Source organism: Artemia franciscana, chromosome 11 (genome assembly GCF_032884065.1).
Source record: "Artemia franciscana chromosome 11, ASM3288406v1, whole genome shotgun sequence".
Lineage (NCBI taxonomy): Eukaryota > Metazoa > Arthropoda > Branchiopoda > Anostraca > Artemiidae > Artemia > Artemia franciscana.
In genome coordinates, this window is record NC_088873.1 from 34,907,185 (window position 1) to 34,928,682 (window position 21,498).

Here is a 21,498-nt window from a genome sequence, read left to right on the forward strand (position 1 = left end):
ATTCTCCCGTACTGTCAAATAAAGACGGTTCAGAAACTTACATATCTTTACGATATTTTTACATATTATTTCTCCTTATTTGAGTTCCAGCAATTTCAATTTAAGAAACTCATTTATCGACAGCATGAGAAAATATAAGAAAACGTGGTAGTTTGCAGCCAGTTGAAAAGCAGAATAAATTTCAAAAGCAAAGGCAATTTTCACATTCAGCCGTGTCTTCAATAAAGTTTTTCAGGCAAAGCTGGTGTACTTTTTTAATTTTTCAGGGCAACTACAATGAAAAGGCCTTAACTAATTATGGTGTTTGAAATGGAAAAAGGAAAAATTATGAACTTGTATAAAGCTAATAGATTGGTATTATGTGAATTTTTTTTAGGTAATTGGGGGACCACTGTTAGTTGATGGGTTGAAAATTGAAATTTGGATTGAATCAAATTTTGAATGAGGGTATATTTATTTCACGTCTACTGGACTGCCCTTCTAAAGAGCCTTTTATCAGGCACTTGACAAGATCAAGATCAGTATACTGTAAATACTTAGTTCAGTAAAAAAAAAAAAAAAAAAAAAAAAAAAAAAAAAAAAAAAAAAAAAAAGCAAGCAAGTAAGCAAGTTCTATGGACCTATCAAAATAGAGCGGTAGTAGGCCTTAAAAAATTTTGTCAAAGATTGAGCAAAGCACTAGGTATCAGTCAAGAGCCCTGTTGCTATATCAAGCATTGTTAACATTAAAGAGCTACAAAAAGAAAGTGGAACAAAACTTGAATTGGCTCTCACTACGTTTGTTACTAAAGAGAACCCGTCCATCAGCAATATGGACACCCCGCCAGAGATATTCAAACAACATGCACGATTCGTAAGGTGTTCAACTTATGGTGTGCTGACACCTTCCCTCCCCCCCACGGCAAAATAAAGTTTAACATTCTATTTTTCACTGATTTTATTTTCTTTGGCCATATTGAATGGAAATTTGGCCAAAAATGGCCAAATGGAATGGAAATTTGGCCAAAAATGGCCAAATGGAATGGAACTACAATTAGTGTTACAAGGATTGTAGACAGGCAGATACACAAAAGAAATGTCTCAGCCGAAAGCACAGAACAATTTTAAAGAATTAACATATTCATTTTCTGGATTGAAAGTATAAAACTTTATAGAAGAACGTCTCTTAAAGCACAAGAATATTTTAAAAGGGTTTCACTGTTTGCTTCACACTTATCCACAGAATAGTAAAGAAAGTAAAGAGATGAAAGAGCCATTTTTGAAGTTGTTCGAAATTTATGAAGAAGATTTGGAAAACAACACCTTAAACGTTTGATGGAGGAAAGAAAAATTTGGCAAAAATTTCTCTAACGGAACAAGGCACACCATGTCAATGCAACTGATTGTCTAAATATTTGTGGCAAAGCAATCTCTCCGAACATCCATATCTTACTTGATATTTTAATCACTATACCTGTGTCGACCAGCAAAACAGAGCGCTCCTTTTACACTTCAGAGAATCAAGACACCTAAGAAAAGTGACGTCTGAAAGTAGGCTAAATGGCTTTGCCAATCTCAATGTCCACAGGGAAATTCTAGTTGACACAGACAGTGTATATATCCATACTGACGAAGACTCAATTTTGTTTTGTAAGACAGCTAATATAGGAAGATTGTGTCAGAATAAAACGTAAAATCGTATTTAATCTGCTGGGTTTTATCAATCATTCTTATAGTCCCTACTCGAAACTTGCATCCAAAGAGCTAAAATAAACTTTAAGTAATGCCTTAAATTACCGGTTTTTCTGAGGATTTTTGAACTTTTTTGTTGATTAGCCCGCACTAGACATCACCACGCTTACTTACGGCAACTTACGTTCATTCTAAGCTTGCTTTCATTCACTCTTTTCATTTTTCTTCATTTTAAACTTCCTTGTCTTATGGATTTCTGCTTGATTTATCAAAATTATTTTGCTCAAACTAAGAGTTTATGCAAAATCTTTTGGATTTTACTTTTTGGTTCTCATTTGGTTTGAACCTTTTTGCTTTTTATGCAAAACTTCCTGTTTTCAATAATATAATTCAAAAGAGGCCATTAACCATTTTTATTTAAAGGGCAGGTAATAATCTTGTCAACAGAAAAAAAATCGGCTTATGTAATTTAAAATGCATTATGGTGCAAATATTAAATATTAGTGGAGAACACTTTCTTTTTGATTTTTTCAACTTTTATCATGACCACATTTATGGACAAGCAGGGCTTTACCGTATGCAAGCTGCAATACATTAAAACAGATTGGACTAATTGACAGTGTTTTCAGATCGACGCTGTTTTGAGGTAAAGAATTCTCTAGACTTTTTTACTGATACTGACAAATGTCCTTAGAAATGGAGACACAACCTAGGTTTCCCGGTACCCACAGGTATATCTTGTGGAGACAGAAAAGTTATCTATTGCCAAGAGGGTCAGTTTCCAAAAATCAAAGACAGAGAGAACACACAAAAAAATCAGTTAGTCAGTCAAAGACCGTCCAACACCCTGGTTTCATCTTTGGAGGTAAAGCTATAAAGAATATTGATTAATCCCATCTCCTCAAAAATATATTTTCACCATCCATTCACCCAGTAGATATTCTCGAATGGGTTTGTTCCTTCTGGGCAAGAAAGCATGGTGAAATTATACCTTCTATGGACACAATGCCATCCATCTCAATTATACTTCTCTGCAAATTTTTACACAAACCTTGTTCCCAAAAATGAATGCCCGTGTTCTGCAGAGCTCATAGAAAGCTGTTTATACTCCTCCAAAGGATTAATAATACGGCTTCTAGAGATATAACAGGGTGTCAATGGATATTCTTCTGAGTACCCATCATTCTTACTAGCTATATACTAGTATCACCGTTACGGTAGGTAAAGAAACACCTCACAAGGGATAGTCCATTCCTATGTTTAGACAGCCAGATTGCACTAAAGTCATTACTAAAAAAAATACTACTGTTGCCAACAATCTGTGAAAAAAGGTTGAGCCTTATATCTCGAATCGGCAAAAAAATTGTTAAAAAGGGTATTTTCAATTACAACAGCAGAAAGAACTCGTTTCCCAAAGAGCAAGCTTATGAAAAATGCTGTTGCACATATGCTATAAATAATTAACGCTTCATGCTATAACCTCTTTTGTTCTAGAGTTACTTTCGATTTACAATCAACTCAAAATCTATTATAACCAAATTTTCATGAGTTTTAGAGACCGAAAGCGTTAAGTACAGGTCTCCCCCACAATCAAAAGTATAACGTCTTTTCAACAATCGAAGGTTTAAAAGGCGTTTTATATTTTTTTTTGCTAATCTTCAACATTTTGTAAAATGTCATAAAATATATGCCATATTTCCACGACCTTACTGCATAGTTCTTTTGAAGGACGATAAAAATTCTTCTTCAATAATTTTATCAGGTTCTTAAAAGTTTCCTCTAGGCTTCTCATACAAGCCTAGATACTCATGAAAACGCCCAAAGGTTTTTTGGGGTTAGGATGCTCATCCCTAGACCAGAAGCTATCGTCAACGCAAAAGTACTGTATACACTGTTATTTGATTTAAAAATTCAATGCATGAAAAAAATGCATTTTCGCGAAAGAAAAGACACAATTTTAGAGATCAGAGCGGGCATAAGTCGAATCCTCTAAGTTAACAATCTTAAACCAGACTAAATTGAATGAAGAAATCTGGCACAAAAAGAAACGGAAAAGGCCATTAATATGAGTTGTGCAACCCTCATTTAACTCCCCAAAACAGTAGCATTGCCTCTTCAATGAATACGCAATATATTTTCAATTGAAATTATACTGTACCCGATGGTCAATATATTTGAAAGAATGAATTATTTTCGTCATTTTATGATTATTATTACTTCGCCATTAGTAAGCATATAGATACAGTAAACCCTGGCATTGGGGTTTTTGGACAAGCAAGATCCCCTTTCCTACTTTTATCAGGTTCACTCTATATATATAAAAAAGTCCTAGCTACATTTTTTAAGTTTAGCATTAATCCGCAAATACAAAATGGCGGGCCCAAAATAAATCTGTCGAAACTGTTTTTGAAACTTAACCACAATATCACTTTTCCTTCATGGCATCCCCTTCTTAAAAGGGGATGCTTAAAGTTGAAAGTATACAATAGTTTTTCGTGTATAGTAAGTGCTCTTCATAAATTGTTTTGATAAACATAGTTATGTATTTATTTTAATTTTCTCTATCTTGTACTCCATCCCTATGAACTATCCCTAGCTCTAAGAACAACAAGCAGTTTGCAAGAATACAAAGAAACAATATTTTATTGATTAAATTTATATTAAAATATAAAATAAAAAAACGTTGTTGTATGTTGAGTCAGGAAGAGGTTCTTTGGCAGGAGCAGAGGCCACATAATTGCACAGTTTCAATGAGCAGTAAATTCGTTAGGTGAAGGATGAGCAAAAAATTGAAGCAAAATTGATTAAATTTTTTTGAGGGTTCTATTTTTTTAGTAAAATATAAAAGGGGAGCAAAAAAAAATAAACGCGAATTTTACTGAGATTCTATTTAACTTGAGGTTTAGAACCCTTGTTTTTTTTTTTTTATTTAAACTTTAAAATTATAAGAAACCAGTTCTGCTGCACTGTCTTTTTATGTAAAAATAAGCGTCTATACACAAAAAGACGAATGCAACAGAAAACAGGCTTATACAGAGTTCCGAAATTTACTGCCCAGCTGCTTCATTATCTAGAAAAGAAAAGAAAAGTCAATCATTTGCAGACAATAGACAATAAATATTTCCGAACTAAAAAATTTATAAAAGGATAAATTTTGAAGACTGGCTAAATACATTACAAAAGCGAAAACCTCAAGCCCATGTGAAGAAAACCTTTTTTCTTCACATGTAATTATGCTTGCTATTAATAAATCCTTTTGTGATAAAGGAAAAGCACAGATACAAATATGTTCCTTAATACTGAATTAGTCAATACAAGATAAATGCTAAACGTGAAAATGAGCACTAATTAAGGAGGGGCGGGGTAGCATGGATTAGTTTTTGGCGGAAAAGAAATTTTCTGGGCAAAAACTTTCATGGGTAGATAAGGTGTGATTTAAAAATTTAAATTTTCTAAGAGCCCCACGGAGATAAAACCATCGAATAAGTGATGAAGATATATATATATATATATATATATATATATATATATATATATATATATATATATATATATATATATATATATATATATATATGTAGCTAAGCGTATTTTACTTATTATCAATTTTGGTACCCCTTTTATTGAAATCCTTTGAAATCCAATTTAGTCAGGTCTTGTGGGATAGTGAGAAGGGTGGTGAACTGTATGAGAGTCAGGAAGGTGTAATACGTGTAACAAGGTCGTAAGAAAGACACATTTGCACTATCAAGAACGGCTCAGGAGCGACTAAGGCCCAGCAGCCATGGGGCAACTGTTTTGAGACTATAATTGCTAACTGATTGCGCATGCAACTGTTGTGTAACAATGGCCTTGAGGAAGTGAGGTCCAACCCACGAGGCAATCCAGATGTTGCTGGTTTCCAATCAGTCTAAAACCGGTTCCGAATGAGACCCCAGTCATGGTCACAGTTGCGTTGCAGTGCTGTCCCAGACATTTTCGGGAGCTACCGCGTTGATATTGTCCAATTATTTTGGCTCTCAACATGTCAGACCAGGAATTAAACATGAAAGTAGACTAATATCATGATTGTCAAAATGGCTAGTAATACAATAACTGAGCAGCTAGGGGTTTTAAGTTTAAACTTTAAGGAGAAGGTTGAGAAGAAAATCGAACTGAATCATAAGAATATATGTACATCCAGGTAGTCAAAAGAGCACAACTCCAATATCTTAGTAATTTTTAAGGGTATTAAGTTGGAACCTTCAATCATTGGTGAGGAGGGTGTCGAACAAAATCAAAGTATACTATATACACCTAAGTAGTCGAAAGGGCGCGTCTGCAAAATATCAAGAGCGGCTAAGAGTATTTAGTAGAAGCTTTCAGAGGATGCTGGGGGAGGATTCTAAACTAAATCGAAAGACACTATGTGCATCCATTTCGTCAAAATGATGAACCTATAATATAACAAGAATCGCTTAAAGTATAAAGCAGAAAAATTCGGTGCATGTTGAGATAAATCCCGAAGAAATTGTCAAAAGACAGTATCCGCAACATGTCACGAACAGCTTTTGATATCAAGTTTAACTTTCAAGGAATGATCTGAGAGCAAATTGAATTCAACGATAAGATACTACCTGCATTCAGGTTGAAAAAAGGGCATATCAAAAATATCTCAGCAACTTCCTAGCGTATTAAGGCGACTTTTAGATAATGGTACAGATGCTACTGATCAAAATCAAAACGCACAATGGCATCAAAGTTGCCAAAAAGACATATTGGCAGTATCTCAGGAAGTTCCATGGACCACAGTAGAAACCTTCAGGGAATAAACATTGCACAACAAAGTCAAAAGCAACTGTGAACATAAAAGTAAAAAAAGGGCGCATTTATAACATTTCAAGAACAACTAACAGTATTAAGTAAAAATTTCGAGTGAATGTCGAGAGGTATATTGAACTAATTCAGGAGACATTGAATGCATTATGAATGTCAATGTGGCATATGTGCAATAACTCAGCAACATTTAAGAATATTAAGTGGGAACTTTCACCGAAAGTTGAGAGAAATGTTAAACTAAATCAAAAAACACTCTGTCTTGAGGGAATGCCGAATGGGATCAAACAGTTCGTGGTAACGAACTGTAGTAAGGAGCGATCCAGCTCAATAGTAACCAAAACCCTAAAAAATTTAATTTTGATATCAATAGCTACATCAAAAGAATCGCATTTTAATGCTGATTTTAAATATATAAATTTCATCAAGTTTAGTCTTACCCGTCAAAAGTTACGAGCCTGAGAAAATTTGCCTTATTTAGGAAAAAAGGGGGAAACGCCTCCTAAAAGTAGTAGGACCTTAACAAAAATGACACCATCAGATTCAGCGTATCAGAGAACCCTACTGTAGAAGTTTCAAGCTCCTATTTACAAAAATGTGGAATTTTGTATTTTTTCCTCCTTTTGATTCTTTGACACAACTCTACTTTTTAAAACAATAAAAAACTTTAGCGTAAGGAGCGGGGTGTCGAGGAGGAAAAGCCCCTTTCATATACGGAGTAATTTCTGTTCGTTTTAAGTTTTAATGTCGCTCCTTACTTTCATTTCAAAAAACTTGTTCTTTTATTTAATATTGAACTAAATCGGTGAACTGTATGCATCCAGGGTGTCAAAATGGTTCATCTGCAATACGGCAGGAACGGCTAAGATATTTGAAACTTTTGTAAATACTGAAGGTGATGTTGAGCTAGATCAAATGACACTATCTCCATCCAGGATATCAGAATAAGACGTCTTTAAGTTCATATACGGTTAATGGTATAGATTAACGCCTTAAGCGACCTAGCTGAATCTGTGAGGGAATATTGGACGGAAAGGACAAATAGATACTAAATTTTGATTTGTTGACCGAAGGGAGCTCATCAGCGACAAAGAATGTTTGAAAAAAAAAATGGTTGTATTGATTCTTAGTTTGAAAGTGTGTGTTATTAGTGTGTTATATTCTTAGTGTGATCTCTTTTATTGATCTCATTAAAATTTCAGGCCGTGAAGACACCTCAATAAAAGTTTCAGAACCAAGGGAATCGCAACTGGAAACAAATCTTGTCAGGGATTCTTCCTCTCCTTTTTTTTTACAACAAATTGGAGCTATATTAGCTAATATACTAGCTCAAAATGCATAAATGTGAACAACCAAGCTATTAAAGCAAAATATAACACACACACACATACAAAAATTCCTACAACGAAGTGTTTGATCATTATTCGTCTATATCAAAGGTTGTAACAGTAGATACGACGGAACAGCTTCATCCTCCAAAAATTCCCAAAATTGTTCATTTTAAAAAATACTAGTTAGTACCCGTACCCAACCATTTGTAGTTCTATAATATAGCTATTTTTAGAATCCCTAGCAAAATTTTGTCCAGAATATGAAGAGCAAAATCTTTTTGCTTTTATTCATCAATAAAAAAATCAACAAAACTTACGAAGTTTTTAAAAATAAGTACAGAACTAATTTAAACCATAGGGGAGCAGAAGTAGTGAAAAAAAAGTCATGCTTAAAACGTAAATAAATCATTATAAATTAACTAATGAAACCCTCTGACAGACCGTATTTCAAACAGTAGGTGGTGCAAATATCGTAGGTAAATACCGCTTTGTAGGGCTGTAATGAGAAAAAGGTAGATAAAGCTAGGGCACAATCTGCGGATAAAGGATGACAGATTACCAAAAATTGTCCTTTTCAGCCAACTGTCTAGGGCTAAACAGAAAGCAGGTTGTCCGCAGTTGAGGTGGGAGGATGTCATTTAAAGGGAATAGAAACTTCCTGGGAGGGTGTAAAGAGGGAGGCTCTGAATAAACTGGAATAGAGGAGCGTGCGTAGCTGTTGGTCTCCAGTGGCTTGGTGCTGCGGTGAGTTCTTCATAGTAGTAGTAGTAGTAAAGAGAGTGGAGGGGTTTCCCCCCTCCAGCTCCGACAGACAGACAGAATTGGCGATTGCTATATGTCACTTGGTTAATACCAAGTGCCATAAAAAATTAATTTCTTGTCATTTTTCCAAATAATGTTAGGAAATGTGCAACCTCTTTTTGGAAACCTCTCTCTAAGAGGGGAGGGACTTCCTTTGAGCCCCCTTCCCTATTAAAACCCCTATTAAAGTAAATTCCAAATAAATTTTCCCCTGAAAATTTCCTGCGTACAATTACACCTGGTATATTATCTGTAACATAACTTTCATATGAGAAAATTCGTTTGCAAATCATGCCAGAAATTCTGCTCCGTGGAGGATTATATGTATTCGATTTAAGATTTCACTAAGACGGCAGGGGATGGGTACAAGCCCTATAAGCCGACTTATTTGAGTCTCTTAGTTGGACAGTTAGATACTAAATTAGCAACAATACCAAATTATAATAACTTTATTTTGTACATTCGGACATTTTGCACAAGAAAATCTTTTTATGTCAGGGACTTGGTTCCAAATTAAGGTACCATACAATAAGGATACTTCTTCAACAGTTAGAAAAGTCGTACATAGAACGATGTTATTCACACGAAAGCATTTTCTGATATACTTACTCAATTGGTCATGTGCGTGATCAGTTCGAAAAACTTCTGAGCGTACCAATGACAGGCCTACTAAATTATTTTTGAAATCAATTTAGATCAATTTGATAGTTCTTTCAGGCAATTTTTATTTTGTTTTACAGATATGCTAAAAGGGAAAATATTCCCAAAACTGACATTTCAGTAGAGGGAAGACTATATGGTCAACTAGACAATGATGGTCAGCAAAACTATCAGATTATAGCCGTGCAACAAGAAGCATCTTTTCATGGTTTAAAGGTCATTGAAGGGTCAGGAAAACTTAGTGAAGATGAAGGATTTAAAGAACTACTTAATGAAAATTACAGTCAACGTTTTTCATTTTGCTACCAATCTCGAGATAAATGACCACTAGTAAGTTATTTCCAAGTTCCAAGACAGTTAGCCTTCTCTAAGGGACAAAAAAAATATTGGAAATTTGTTGTTTTTGGTAACATATATATTCTACCACTTACGAAAAAAAGATTCTTAGTTGGCAAACTGGGGCTTTGAAGCCTTTTTATTATCTCTCTAAACTCGACTCGCTTTGGTCAGTATCTCTTACCTAATACCCCCACATGAGAATTTTTCAGTGTTTTCTCCTTATTTTGTGTGTGTGTCAGGGGGGGGGTCTATAACCTATACGTTTTGCATTGTTCCAAAATTTGTTTTTCAAATTCTCACATTTGTAGTTTTATTATGCATACAGACTAGCACACTTAGAAAAAGATATATCTGACACAACACAAGTCACGATGCTTCACCTTTTTGTCATCTCCCTCCGATCTTTAAACGTCTCCAGTTACAGCCCCCCTCTCTTTGCTTCTCCTACTAAACTCAGCAGCTCAGGGTGTCCATTCTTGCACGCTTGCTATCTTAGTGTTATATTTCCTGTATTTAACTAATTTTTCTGTAGTCTGTAATTTGGAGTTTCATCTTACATTCAATGGCGTCTAATTTTGACGCCTCTGAGGATCTATTACCCTGCATAGATTACCCCCTCCACAGAAAAAAAAAGTTTGAGCGGTTTAGCGGTACTAGAGGTTTAGTCTTCTTATATTTTTTTTTTAGCTGCGAAAAAGGATATCCTGGACGACCAAAAATTCAAAGAACGACAAGGGTTGGCCTCACTCTTCGTATTCACTTTGAATGCACTGGAACATAGTGTAAGGAAAAAGTTATTTTAACAAATGAATCAGAACCCCCACAAGTAAAGGTTCAAATTAGTCAGCAACTGTGTACAACTGATGAAAAAGGGGATAAATTGTACATTCCCAAAATGGTAGAAAAAAACTAGCTGAAAATTTGAGCGGTTGGTAAGAAATACATTTTGATATCTGCTATGTATCAAACACTTAGAACGGAGGGATTGGGATGTAACTTGGTTGGAAAAATAAGCACAAGTCCTAGATGCGTGATTGACATAACCGGAATGGATCCGCTCTCTTTGGGGAGTTGGGGGGGGGGGGTTAATTTGGAAAAGTTAGAAAAAATGAGGTATTTTTAACTGAGGAATGAGTGATAGGATCTTAATGAAATTTGATATTTAGAAGGACCTCGTACCTCAGACATCTTATTTTGAATCACGACCGGATCCAGTGTCATTGGGAGGAGTTGGGGGGACTGGAAATATTGGAAAACGCTTAGAGTGGAGAGATCGGAATGAAACTTGATGGATAGAATTAGCAAATGTCGTACATACATGATTGACGTAACCGGACTGGATCCGCTCTCCTTGGGGGAGTTAGGGGGTTAGGGAGTTAGAAGTCGATCGGAATTGGGACATGGAGTCTTACTTTGGCTTGAAAAGCAAATTATGAAGGAGGTAGCAACCCCCCTGATATACGTAATATTTTCTATTATTTTTAAGTTTTAATGATGTTCCTTACTTTCAGCTGAAAAAAAACTTTTTGTATTTAATTTGTGACCGTTTACATTGTACTTATCACAAGATATAAATTTCTATGAAATTCGTTTAGAGGTAAATAAAAACCAGAGAACAATAATTCTTATAGAAATAAAACATATGCTCTTTTTTTAACCCTGATGTTGTGTTAATTGTATCTCGAGTATTAGGTACAGGTTATTTCTGGGAATTCTTCTTATTTATTTATTTTAGTATACATATATAATTATAACCAGCAGAGTTTCATGTCTGCACGCTACTCTAACTCTAGTTAATTCTCCGAACTGTTTAACCCGGTTACATAAGAATGATATTAATCACTTCCCAATTTATGTTTGTGTATTCATTTGAAAAAAAAATTACGTGTGGTAATTCTACGGTTGTGCTATAAAGGTTTAAATTTTTCTCGCGGTAAAGTTGATTGATAAATGTTATAAATTTAGATAAGATGCTAGCAATAATTTGGTTAGTTTGGTTATTGAGTCTAAGTAGGTTGTCCTTTTTACTTCTATTTTTACGCATCTGAAATGATAATTTTACACATTCTTTTAATTATTAACTAAGTTGTAATCAAATGTCACTCCGAAGAGTCTATCTAAGCACCAAGCTATACCTATTTCTGTTGACGCCGCGGGGAATACAATTTTGTAACTGAAATCGAAGCCTATTGATTTAAATGGGATTAGTAAGATCTCGTATTTTTTTTTCTAAATGATTGTTTTTTTTAACCTAGTAGTAGATCCATTGGCCATTTAGTAGGCTAGAGAAATCTACCTATGAGTACTGGAAGGGGGGGGGGGTATTGGAACATATATAAATTTCTGAGAGGAAATTGTAAGTTTAAGAGAAAAAAAAATCTCTTGTGGTTATCTATTTTAAGACCACTGACAACAATGAAAAAAAGTAACTTAAGTTTTTGTAGATTCTTTTTATCATAAATTCTGAGCAGATTCACCCGTCGGGTTGTTTTCCCGTCGATAAAAATATAAAGTTTTCTTGTTATGTCTTTAGCTAAGAATGATTTCATTTGTTGATTTAGACCCACCTTACATTTTAATTTTGACCAATAAGGAAAATGGGGTGAAATTTTAAAAAGTTTGATCAGCACTTCCTAGCGGAATTTATTAGTCTTGTGCAAGAGGAATTAAATACCTTAATATGCATAACATAAAATAAATTGTGGGTTCCAAGCCCTTGCTCAAGTGCTTATTTGTCCTAATTACCGAAGAAGGAAAACAGTGTCTTTTTTCAAAAAGAATACTTACCTTTAACACATCATATATATAAATACGTATAGAAATAATAGTCTACTTACGAATATCGAATTAGCCCCATCAATGGTCACATGACGTAATGTAGCCTCATTAACGGTCACTTGAGGTAACCGATTTGCATGGGAAATCTGGAATGTCGTACCCTATAAAACAAGAAATGTTTAAATTAGTACATACTCTACATCATTGCACAGTATACTCAATTTCAATATAATTTTCAGAGTTACCTTACTCCTTTATGTGCCCACTCCTACTTTTATCTGGGACTAGTTTAGGCAGTAAAGTAGTCGTATCTTACAGTTATAATATGAAAAAAAACTTCGTTTTCTTAAAGAGTTAAAGAGGCTGCGTCCCAAAGTCGAACCTTAAAACGTACAGGAATTAGAAGAGGCAGTAAAAGGCAGTTAGACATGGTATCCTTCCAAACATCTAATTTCATTAAGATCCAATTACTCCTTCATAAGTTAAAATTACCTCATTTTTCTAATTTTTCAGAATTAACCCATCCTCCTCCCCACAACTCCCCCAAAGAGTGGATCCCTTTCAGTTATGTCAATCATGTACCTAAGACTTGTGCTTATTTTTCTCACCAAGTTTCATCCCAATACCTCCTCCAATTCCCCCCAATGTCACCTGATCCAGTCAGAATTTAAAATAAGAGCTCCAAGACACAATATCCTTCCAGACTTCAAATTTCATTAAGACCCAATCTCTTTCTTTTGTTGGAAATACATCATTTTTTCAAATTTTTTAGAATTAAAAAACAGAGTAGATCTTTTCTAGTTATGTCAATAATGTATCTAGGACTCCTGCTTATTTTTCCCATCAAGTTTCATCCTGATCTCTCCACTCTTTAAGTATTTTCCAAGATTTTAGGTTCCCCCCTCCAACTCCCCCCAATGTCACCAGATCTGGTGGGGTTTTAAAGTAAGAGCTCTGAGACATGATATCCTTCCAAATATCAAATTTCCTTAAGATCCCATCACCTGTTGGTAAGTTAAAAATACTTCATTTTTTGTATTTATTGTGAATTAACCAGCCCCCACTCCGCCCCCCCCCCCAGATGGTTAAATTGGGAAAATGACTATTTCTAATTTAATCTGGTCTTGTCCCTTATATATGCCTGTCAAATTTCATTGTCCTAGCTTACCTGGAAGTGCCTAAAGTAGCAAAACCAGGATAGACCAACAGACAGATTGACAAAATTTGCTAATGCTGTATGTCACTTGGTTAACACCAAGTGCCATAAAAACTAGCCATAAGAAGCATTATTATCCTCCAGTTAGCAAACAATGAGTGCACACTTTATATACACCATTATTGATTACAGGAAGCGCAGGTACCTGAGCTGCCTGTTTCCAGCAGTTTAAGGCCACTAGGCCAGCTGGTACTAATACACCTCTTCCTACAAACTCTTGCTTTCTTCTGTGCACTCAAATCCTATAGGTGAATCATCTCCTTTTCAGCTGACTTTATCATGCTTTAATAATTACTAAACAATTTGTTTTTTCTTGAGGATATCAATAGCAGCCTTAAATATCTTACAAACCATATGCCAAGGCAGGTTAGGATTCAGGGTAACTGTTTAAGTATTTGGAATCTTAACCAAAAACAGAAATGATTTAGATAAAGTCTCCTCACTCAGAGCCTGGCAATCAAATAATACATGCAGAATTGTTTCAGCTGTTGAGAAGCAGACACAACATAAAGGGGAATGATGTAGCTTCCAATGAAATAACAAGTATTTAGTCTAGTATGAAACAGGGACAAAAATAATTTAATGTGATTAACATTAGATATTTGCCTGTTAATATTATAATGAAAAAATAAATCACCAATGCAACAGCACAGACACAAAAAAGACAGGGAGAAAAGGAAGACTGTTTTCCTACATTAGTAATTAATATAGACCAGTACTTGAATGAGGCCTTAACCAGTGTTTCCACTATGGGGATTTCCCCCCTAAAATGGGGATTTTTAAGTCTTAGGGGCGAGAGTTTTTTTTTAGGGATTTGGGGATTTTCTAGGGATTTTTGCTCTCCCACGGACTTTTAGGGATATTTTGGGGGTTTTCCTTTAATTTGTTCATCATCATCATCTTCTTGATCAGAGAAGCAGGATATTTCGATTTAGGATCTGTTTCCTTGCGAATTGAACGGGGAATCACGGAGAAGAACTTCTTCAGTTGCTTAAAAAATTTTAACACCAAACAGATTTTGAGATGTACAGGAGTCCTAAGTAACAAACTTGCAACAAAGAACTGTTTGAAACAGTTCCATACTGATGTGGGCTTCAAACAATAATTTCAGCTTGGACTGTTCTCGATTAATGAAGTCATATGGTTTGTCATTTTTGGGTTGTTTTTTCATAAGATTAATTGGGAGATAGCATGTCATTTTTTTACAGATCAGATAAATAAAGTTATAATATATTTTGATAGTTTGATAGGGTACGTAGTTGTTTCTTATTGTAGTAAGTTTTTTTGACAAGCATTGCATGTACGATTCTTTTTCTCCACAGTACTTGTATTATGTTTCAGATTTTTGTGTAAAATCAAAAAAACTTGAACTCGAACTTGTAGCCAGCTTTATAAGTACTGACGTGAATAATAGAGATAGGCTATAACTATTCGAACACCTCTCTTACGGTTTCATTACCCTAGTTTTTAACAGACAAACAAACTGACAGCCATTTGACAGCCGTTAAAAACAATGGCATATGTAGGAATAAATGGATTGTTTGTTTTTGGCAAGCATACGTACCTAGGGGAAAATCATGAACCTTCATACTATAATTGGTAAATTTTTTGTTATTCCTTTTTTTGACTTACAAATAAAGTGAACATACCACTTGATGTCTTTTTTTTATGTTCTTTACAAATATGACAATCACTTCTGTTGCAAATTCAAATTGAAGCACAATTTGAGCTCTTGAAACCAAAATATTTCTAGTTTAACATTGGTCTCAGCATTGAACTTCCTACAGAAGGACTATGTGGAATCAACTAGTGCTTTAGAAATCGATGTGAACAAATGGAAGTTTTAACTTCCCCTTGAAAGCGTTTACTTGGGTCCGAACGGACAAGATTCCCTCTGTACGTCAAGGTCAGATACGGCCGTCCCCCCTGATTCAATCGAAGTAGTTCTCAAAGCTGCACAGGCGTTCCATATCAAAACAGTAGGCCAGATACAGAAAAGGTTCAATTTCGAAGACGACAGTTACAAATATACTGAAATGGTTGACCCAGTGTCAGCCCAATCACTTCAACCTGCCTCTGCTACCTTTTGTTAGGAAGCATGGACAGATCCCATGGGACAGAACCAAAACCGAGCAGGAGTGGAGGAGGCAGAGCCTCATCGATATTGAAAACGTCAAAACAATGGATACCGTGACCTGCTGGTGTTTGGTAGTGGTGAAAAAAAATGCTGCCGAAACAGAATTTGTATCCTAACCTGAAACCGGCAGTATTATTTATTTCCACTGTTCCATTTTTAAATGTCAATGTCGAGAGGTTTTTCAGTGCTGTAAAAGTTGTAAAAACTGACCGTCAGAATAAATTGAAAACATTAACTTTGGGGGGGATTCTAAAAACAAAATATAGAATGAAAAGGGCTCAAGAAAGTGTGGAATGACAAGATGATCAGTTACTTCACCACATGATAACGGTGAAAGCTTCAGCCACCATACAAAAAATGTTGAAGACACATCAGGGGAAGATAAGGTCTGATTACGTTTTACCAGTTACGATTGAACAGTATTAAACATCTTGTACTGTAATCTACATTACAATATTACATTTTCTTTTCTATTTGCTTAATATTATTTGAAGTATATTTGAAGCTATTTGTATTTAGCTGATGATTAAAAAGCACTTTAAACGGCATGACAAGACATTCTATTATGGTAGTGATAGCTAGACTTCAATCTAAGAAGCCAAAATATGTTACCTTTCAATGGTAAGGGTAAACTGAGATAGGGAGAAGCGGGTCAGGGAGTAATTAGAAAATGGGACTTTTAAGGATTTTGGAACTGAAGATGGGGATTTCTAGGGATTTTTCAGCTCTTTATTAGGGATTTAAAAAATGAGAAAGTGGAAACACTGGCCTTAACCCTACTCATCCATACAATTACATAGGTCAAACAGCATAGCTATACACAATCAACCATAAAGAATAGTCCATGGACAGGCAGTTGTGTTGTAAGTATAAATTGTCATTTACCAAATATTAAAAAAAAGACAAATAATTCAGAGGCAGCAACCCAACACAAGGGCTCATCAGGAGAATACACACTTGCCTATAGGGTTTCAGCACATTAAATTCCCTACCCAGGTAAGTACCATGCCTACCATGAATTCCCTATGGTATCCCTGTGTTAGGTATCACCCCCAAAATATATGCCTATGAAAAAAAAAATGTAGAACAACCAAGTAACACCAAAACAAGCTTACCATACTTTAACTTTGGTTCTTGTGTATTTAAGTTACCAAATCTATATTAAAAAAAACAATTATTCACTATGTCTAACCTTTGGCCAGGCCTTTTTGACCCTGGATTCAATACTGAAAGTTGCACATTCCTAACCTGTCACCTTTCCAAGATGGCAAAAAGTAGCCTAGCTGAACTGGAATTTTCCTGAAACATTGATTGGTTCCTTCAAATTTTATTGCCAATACATTTCTTTTTATTTCTTGTACACCCTAAACTACCTAGGCTATCAGCCAAGCTATTATAGAATTAGCCAAGCTATGAGGCAAAACAAACAACTGTAAGATTTTCTGAGTTACTGTTTAGGCTCCACAAACATTCCTGTAAGTTTTAATCACCAAAATTAGCTACTTCGCAAAATGGTTAAAAAAATAACAGTTTATATAAATGGCTTACCAATAAAGTGAACATAGGCCTATCATTGGTGAAATTCTAGTTAATTGACTTCTTGCTATCTCTGAAAGGGTTTAGGTTAGGAAAATGAAACTAAAAGCTGAAGTATGTCCTGGGAAGGTATTTTAAAGTACCCCCATCCACTCCTTCCCCCTCTAGAGGGCCCTGAAATTTGCCTACATGACGGGTAAACTTTACTGTTGTAAAATTTTGATAAAACAACATTCCCATTAGTGGTATTTCCTTCTGCCAAATCACTAATATAAATCTTCAACTATTCTGTTTTCTTAGTATCACTAAATTATAAATGTTTCACTTACAAACAAGATGGTTAATGATAATTGTAACTAAGTGTTTTCCAAGATTTTAGGTTTACCTACCCCAACTCCTTCTTATGTCCCCTGATCTGGTTGGGATTTAAAATAAGAACTCTGAGACACAATATACATTCCAACATCAAATTTCATTAAGATCTGATCACCCATTTGTAAGTTAAAAATACCTCCTTTTTCTAATTTTTATGATTTAACCATCTGCAGATGGTCAAATTGAGGAAATGACAATTTCTAATTTAATCTGGTCTGGTTCCTGACACACCTGACAAATTCCATTGTCCTAGCTTGCCTGAGTGCCTAAAGTAGCAAAAACAGGACAGACAGACCAACAGAATTTGCAATTGCTATGTCACTTGCTAGATACCAAGTGCCATAAATAACAAAAGAGGCATTGAGTGGTATTTTCAATTTATTGGTTAGTCAACTAGATGGACTATGATACATTTACCATTGCTTCCATCAAATTCAAATTTGAACCCTTTTTAGCTCTTAAATGACCAAAATATTTAGTCTTGGGGTATGGAAAAGGCTCAAAAAATTTTGATTTCAAATTACTGTTTTATGTTAAATCCATTTATAAATTTAATACTATATAATACAATTCGATAAATTTAATACATTTGTAAATTTAAATACTGCTTTGGATTGGAACCTTGTTGGATATTTATGTACATCTTCTATTGATGGCTTTCTTTTTTTGTATTTTATTGAAAATGTGTCAAGAAGTAAGGAGCATACCACTGTAAAATTTATTTATCCAACTTAATCGTGGGATCAGTACACATGTGGATTATATAACATAAAAATATGATTTATAGTTAAACAACAGGTTTAAGACCAATGTTTTAGGCCTTTTTATATCCAAATACTAGAAAATATCTTGATCAGAAACATTTGGCTTAGATCTCAGAAAGTGCTTGAATTTGATTTTGCAATGGAAGCTATTATTATATTTGTAAAGAATGTAAATAAAGGTATTGAATGATATGTTCAATTCATTTGTACATCAGTAGCAAGAATAACATAAAAAATCCCATTTTTGTATCTTCATATGCAGTCAAGTTGGATAATATAAAACCAAGTAGGCTAGTGAATTTAGGACCAAAAAAAAGATCAGGAAAATATTACCAAACTACTAGGCTATGTTAACCCTCTTCTAATTTCCATGTTGTAGAAATTTTTAATTGTAATTATGATAGCAAGATCTATTTTGCAAAATTTCACATTCATATAACAAATATTTTTGCAAGAAGTTACAGATCAGGACATGTAAGCCTACTCCAATACATCCACCCAGTAGCCTACAAAACTTAGGCTACTTTAAGACTATAAATCCCTGAAACTTGCATTTTTCCATATCAACCACTTACCAAAAATCTAGGAGGCAAGGCCTAGTTCATCTAAAATTTTACCACAAAATTCATTCCAGATACAATAATTTCAATAAGAAATAGTAGTCACCAAGCCTTATTTCATTCATGCAAATCCTGAATTAGGCCTAACCCAATATTTCGAGTTTGGACTTCATCTATTGATTTCAGTTAAAGTAAAAACTTGCGTCAAAACTAAAAAGAGAATAAAATTAAACACTCACATCTTGACTCAACGAGCTCCTGAGAATAAATGACAATAAGAAAATCAAGGAGCGTGATGTGGAAACTGAGTTGCCAAAAGAAGAAAAGATTTATTTGAAAAATGAAAACCCTATCAGCTAGCCGTGTTTGAGAAGAAAATGGCCATAAAAAATAACATTGTGGAAGTGCTAAAATATAATATGCTGTCGACTAGAAAGAATTTTTTAGTCATTTTACATGGTTTTTAGTTGACTAGAAACCATATAAAAAAAATTCGAATGACAATTTTAATTGTTTGACCTCTGTTCGTGAAACTTCCACACTCTTTACCTTACCTTAAATCGCACTGGCCGGCGAATAAGGTTGGGTGAACATCCTGTAGATTCGCCGGTTGAGTGATGGAGGTGGAAGTGCGTTGTCTAGTTCCGTTGAGTAGATCCACTGGCCTCCCAGTGTAGTTTCCACTCCATCGCTGCCCAGTCTCGGTCAATTGCTTTTTTGAAGTTGTCAACAGTTTTGGACTGAACTGTTTCTTCACTAAGGGAATTCCACAGTGGAACAGCACGAGTTGAGAAGAAGTTGGAACGTTCTCTCCGTGAGCTTCTTTGTTGCTGGAGCTTCTTGGTGTGGCTAGAGAGCGACTTATTAAAAAGCCCTGGTGTGACACCATTCTCCAGCAGCTTGTGGGTCAGGATTGCATCTCCGCGTTTCCTCCTGTACGTCAGGGTTGGGAGCTTGAGCTTCTTGAGGCGTTCAGGGTACGAGAGGTTCTTACATTTGGTTGGTAGTTTTGTAGCCCTCCGCTGAACGCTCTCAAGGATCTTCTTGTCCACGACATAGTGGGGAACGGCAAGAGAGACTCCGTACTCAAGTTGCGTCTGACCAGTCCTGTATATAGCTTCCTGGTTGTCCTGGGAGATCTACTGGTGATATTACGTCTGATGAGACCAAGGGACCTGTTGCCTTTTGCAGCTAGGTATTTGCTGTGACTATGGAATTTCATTTTGTCATCAACAATGACCCCAAGGTCTCTTTCTTCGGTGACAGTTTCCAAAGTTATGAGCTTCCCAGTACGATCTGTCATTGTATATGTCATTCCTGGGTTCTTAGGGCCAAGATGTAGGACTTTGCACTTTTCAGCATTAAACTCGAGGGACCAGGAAGAGGACCAGTTGTTGAGGGTGTGCAGATCTGCCTGCAGAGCTGCGCACTGTTGGTTGTTTGCGACTGGGCCAAACAATTTCGAGTCGTCTGCAAACAGTTTAAGGTCATTTTGCACTGACTGGGCTGAGTCATTGATGAACATGTTGAAGAGGGTAGGTCCCAGTTTAGTTCCTTGCGGAACTCCGCTGAGCACTGGAGTTGGGTTTGACATGATTTGATTCCCCTCCTCATCATACATCATCACCCTCTGTATTCTATCCTTGAGAAACTGGATAATCCATTCCCTTACATCTTGGTGGAGTTGATAGAACTCTAGTTTCCTTTCCAGGTACGAGTGTACTACCTTCTCGAAAGCTTTGGCTTGGTCCAGCAAGAGTACGTCAACTGGAAGGCCTTCCTCAATCATCTTGGTGATTATGTCATATGATTGAATTAGGTTTGTCTCCACAGAGCGACCCTTCCTGAAACCATGTTGTCCATCGTATAACAGGCTGTTAGTTTCCAGATGTGCAACGATTGCATCATTTAAGACGCCTTCCATGACTTTTGATGGGACAGAAGTCAGGCTGATGGGTCTGTAATTCTGTGGTTTATCTTTCTGTCCTTTTTTGAAAACTGGCATGACATTTGCTGTTTTCCAGTCAGAGGGAATAGTTTTGGAAGCTATTGACATCTGGAATATTCTTGTCAGGGGTTCCGCTATTTCAGCTGCGGTCTCCTTCAGCAACCTAGGATGGATGCCATCGGGTCCCTTTGCCTTGGATGGGTCCAAAGTTTTTAGGCGCTTGTAAGTATCACAAGCTGTGAACTGGATCGGTGGCATAGGGTGTTTGATGTGGGTGGTTGGCATATCCGGTGGGGGGCATCCAGGGTCTTTAGAGAAATTTGACGAGAAGCATTGATTGAGGGTATCTGCCATTACCAATGGGTCTGTTATTTTGGTTCCATCGCTGGAGGTAAAATGATGGATCGACCTGCGGCTTGGGTTGTTTGAAGTGACATATCTCCAAAACTTTTTTGGATTGGTTTTTGCCTCTAGTGCTATCGACTCCTCATATCTTATGGTTGCTTTTCTGGTCGCATTTCTCAGTTTGTTCCTGGCCTTTTTGTACTGCTCTAGATGGGCTGCACT

General features: G+C 35.7%; 1 long non-coding RNA gene across 1 annotated transcript; it reads right to left on the bottom strand.

Annotated features, from left to right (window-relative positions):
* Positions 1-4,296: 4,296 nt before the first annotated feature.
* On the bottom strand, positions 4,297-19,296 carry LOC136033134 (uncharacterized). The gene is made up of 3 exons (XR_010618865.1): positions 19,223-19,296; positions 12,455-12,556; positions 4,297-4,741 (listed from the first exon to the last, which is right to left on the bottom strand). It is a non-coding gene; the product is annotated as an uncharacterized LOC136033134 (long non-coding RNA).
* Between the last annotated feature and the right edge of the window lie 2,202 nt (positions 19,297-21,498).